Below are 4,615 nucleotides of genomic sequence, written 5' to 3' on the forward strand. Positions count from 1 at the left end.
TTTTGAACTCTTCATTCAGTATACCTTAATCTAAGCAAAATCTACTACACAGTATTAGAAATGGAATTGCAGTGATTCCATTACAGAAGGCTTTAGTATTAGCATCTTTAATTATATGTAGTACTATCAGAGATACACCCACTNTGAAGTTGGACATTTAACCAACTGAGCCACCCGGGTGCCCCATTAATTGAACTACTCCTTATCAGAAGCTTCTTCCCACCCCACAGGGCTCTGAAGGAGGAAGATAGGGACAACTGAAATGGTAAACCTGCCAATGAATAGCATCTTGCCCTGACCGTTTAAATGGTCTCATTTGTAAAACCCAGTCTCTTGGTTCATTGAAGAATTGTTCAGATTTCCTTCTCACAAATGGTTTCATGAGGAATAAGCAGTTGTTTACTAATGGGTTGTTTGTTTCTGTGGGGCACTGGAAAACCTCTGAAACCTTGGATTGGACATTGCCATGCTCACTTCATTTCACGTTGATTTTCACATATTGCTTGCTTGATTTTAAGAATTTTTTTTTCCTAATGTTTATTTTTGAGAGAGAAAGAGTGAGCTAGCACATGAGCAGGGGAGGGGCAGAGAGAGAGGGAGACAGAGTTCGAGGCAGGAAGCAGACTCTAGGGTTCAAGCTGTCAGCACAGAACCTGATGCAGAACTCCAGCGCATGAACCGTGAGATCATGACCTGAGTGGAAGTCAGAAACTTAACCGACTGAGCCACCCAGGTACCCCAAGAAAAAAAACCTTAAGTTTGTTTATTTTGGGGGAGGTGGGGAGAGAGAATGATTATGAGCATGAGTCAGGGAAGGGCAGAGAGAGAGGGAGAGAGAGAATCCCAGGTAGGTTCCACACTGTTAGCACGGAGCCTGACAAGGGACTCAAACTCATGAACTGCAAGATCATGACCTGAACTGAAATCGAGAGTCTGACACTTAATTGACTGAGCCAACTAGGCGCCCTGTTTTTGTTAACATTTTTATCTTGAGATAATTACAGATTCACATGTAATGATAAGAAATAATAGATTCCATATACTTCAACTAATTTCTCCCAGTAGTAACCTCTTGCATAATTATAGTGAATATCATAACCAGAAAACTGACATTGTTAGAATCCATTGACCTTATTCAGATTTAACCAATTTTACATGCACTCATTTTTGTGTGTGTGTGTGTGTGTACACGTGCATATGTATAGTTCTTATCACTTGTGTAGATTCATGTGACCACCACAATCAAGATATAGAACAGTTTTATCATAAGGATCCCTTGTGCTGTTTATAGCCACAGCTGCACCCCTCCATTCCCTTGTCCCTAACTCCTTGCAACTACTAGTCTTCATCTTTCTAATCTTTTCATTTCAAGAAGACTGTTTAAATGGAATGATACAGTGTATGGCCTTTTGAGATTGGCTTTTTTCACTCAGCATAACTCCTTTGAGGCCCACCCAAGTTTTTGTGTGAATCAATAGTTTGTCCTTTTTTATTGCTGAGTAGTAGTTCATAGAATGGAGGTAGCACTGTTTATTCATCTGTTGAAGGACCTTTAAGTTGTTTCCAGGTTTTGGCCATTACAAATAAAGCTGCATGAATATTTGTGTACAGGAGTTTTTTTTTTTTTTGTGAAGAAAGATTTCATTTTCCCAGGATGAATGCCCAATAGTGTAACTGCTGAGTTGTAAGTGAATATATAGTTTTTTTTTTTTTAAATGTTTTATTTATTTCTAGGATAGAGAGAGAGAGAGACAGCGTGAGCAGGGGAAGGTCAGAGAGAGAGGGAGTCACAGACTGAAACAGGCTCCAGGCTCTGAGCTGGCAGTCAGCACAGAGCCCGACGCGGGGCTCGAACCCACGAACCGCGAGATCATGACCTAAGTGAAAGTCGGACGCTTAACCGACTAAGCCACCCAGGCGCCCCAGTGAATATATAGTTTTGTAAGAAACTGGCATATTCTTTTCCCAGAGTGGTTTACATTCTCATCAGCAATGTGGCAGTGATCTTGTTTCTCTACATGCTCACTAGCATTTGGTATTATCACTGTTTTTTATTTTAGCCATTTTAATAGGTATGTAGATGATCTCATTGTAGTTTAAATTTACATTTCACTAGTGGCTAGTAATGTTGAGTATCTTTTCATGTGCTTATTTGGGATCTATGTATTCTTTTCAGTGAGATATCTGTGCCTTCTGTCTATTTTCTAATTGGATTCTTTATTTTATTACTATTGAGTTTAAGGAGATAAAATATATATGTATATAATGGATTAAAATCCTTTGTTGGCTATGTTTGAAAATGTTTTCTCCCTGCTTGTAGCTTGTCTTTTCATCACTTAATAAGGTCTTTCACAGAGCAAATTATTTTAATTTTGATGAGGTCATTTGTTAGTTTTTCCTTTTATGGATTGTGTTTTTGGTAGTAAGTCTAAGAACTTTTTGTTTAGTCCTATATTGTAAAGATTTTCTGGTTTCTAAAAGATTTATAGATTTGAAGTAAATGATTTATAAGTAAATGTAAGAAGTTCATGATCTTGCATTAAAGCTCATGATCTGTTTTGAGTTCATTTTTGTATAAGTTGTGAGATTTTAGGTTGAGGCATTTTCTTCCTGTCTCTCTTTCTCTCTTTCTTATTTTGGGGAAGAGATGCTATGGATGTCCAATTGCTATAGCACCATCATTTATGGAAAAGTTTCCCCTTCCTCCGCTGAATTACTTTTGCAGGAAAAAATTAGTTAGGTGTATTTGCGTGGCCCTATTGATCTGTGTGTTCATCCTTGGGCCAAGATCATACTGTCTTGATTACTGTTCTGTAGTTCTGTAGTAAGTAATCATCAGGTATGGTGATTCATCTCATTTTTACTCTGCTTTTTCAAAATTTCTTTAGCTATTCCAGGCCAGGTACCTTTCCATTTTCATTTTAGAGTTAATTTGCCTATATCTACACAAGACTTGCTGGGATTTTTGGTAGCAATTGTATTAAACCTATATTGTCAATTTCAGGAAAATTGGGCACCTGGGTGGCTTAGTTGGTTAAGCAGCTGACTCTTGATTTTGGCTCAGGTCATGATTTCATGGTTTGTGAGATTGAGCCCTATGTCAGGCTCTGTGCTGACAGTGGAAAGCCTGCTTGGGATTCTCTCTTTCCTCCTCTCTCTCTGCCCCTCCCCCACATGCATTCTCCCTCTCTCTCTCTCTCTCTCTCTCTCCAAATAAACATTAAAAAAATAAAATGACAAGTTCAGTTATTTAATAATTACATAACAATTTGAATTGTTTTTTTCATCTTGGTTAAGTTTGATAGTTTGTGGTTTACCAGGAATTGGCCCATTCTTTCTAAGTTGTCAAATTTAGGAGTGTGAAGTTCGTGGTAACAGCCATAGGATTCTAGGGATCTCCTATGTTGTTCCTGATGTTGATAATTTTTATCTTCTCTTTATCAGTCTTGCTAGAAGTTTATCAATTTTATTAATCTTTTAGCAGGACCAGTTTTTGCTTCACTGATTTTACCTTTTAAATTAAACAAAATTTTTTTAAATTTTTATTATTTTCCTATTTGAAATTTCACTGATTTCTGCCTTTACCTTTAATGTTTCCTTCCCTCTTGTTTTGGGCTTATTTCTTTTGCTGGTATTGAGGTAAGAATTTAGATTATTCATTTGAGACCTTTCTTCTTTTCTAATGTGCGTATTTAGTGCTATACATTTCTCTGTTAGTACTACTTTATACCACATGTTTTGGTTTAATGTATTTTCATTAAGTTCTTTGAAATTAAAATTTCCTTTGAAAGTTTCTCTTTGTATGATGTCTATTTTGAAATCCTTGTCACATAATTCTGCCATCTCTGTGTTAGCATCTCTTAATAGTCTTTTCTCATTCATGTTGAGTCTTTCCTAGTTCTTAGTATGATGACTGATTTTCTATAGAAACCTGGACATTTTGGTTATTATGTCATTAGACTCTGTATCTTATTTAATCTTCTGTCTGGTCTTTTACGACACAGCTCCGGTAAGGTGATGGGCACAGATGAGGTTAGGAGCTTAGTCTGCTCATTCTGCCTCCATTGATACCCACTGGGGAGGAGCTCCTTGTTGCTGGTGTGAATGGGAGTTTGGCTTCTTAAGTGGCCTCTGCGGACAATACCATGGAAGGGGCTTGGACATGCTCCCTATTCCACCTTTGCTGGTATGAATTGGAGCCACTTTTTCATTTGGCTGGAGTAGAGTGGAGGNAGTTTTGTCTTGCCAAGGCTGCTCCTTGCCTGGTCCTTTACCTGGAGAAGCAGGCTTTTGTTGGAGCTATTTTTAAGTCTGTGCCCATGGGCTTTTCTGGGTTCCTTGTTGAAGTAGTTTTATTAGGACTGCTTTAAAATCCTCATCAGATAATTCCAGTCTGATTCTTCTCTGTGGTGATGTCTCTTGTCTTTTCTCATTCAAGTTGTGACTTTCATGGTCCTTGGTAGGATGTAAATTTTTTTTTATTGTATCCTGGGCAGTTTGGATATTATGAGACCCTGGATTCTTTTAATTTAATTTAATTTTTTTTGTTCAGCAGGCAGCCCCCCTGTTGAGCGTAGGTAGCACGATGGCTGGTTGATTCAGCATACTGTGTGGC

This window comes from Crocuta crocuta, unplaced genomic scaffold (genome assembly GCF_008692635.1).
Source record: "Crocuta crocuta isolate KB4526 unplaced genomic scaffold, BGI_CrCroc_1.0 scaffold312, whole genome shotgun sequence".
In the NCBI taxonomy this organism is placed as follows: domain Eukaryota; kingdom Metazoa; phylum Chordata; class Mammalia; order Carnivora; family Hyaenidae; genus Crocuta; species Crocuta crocuta.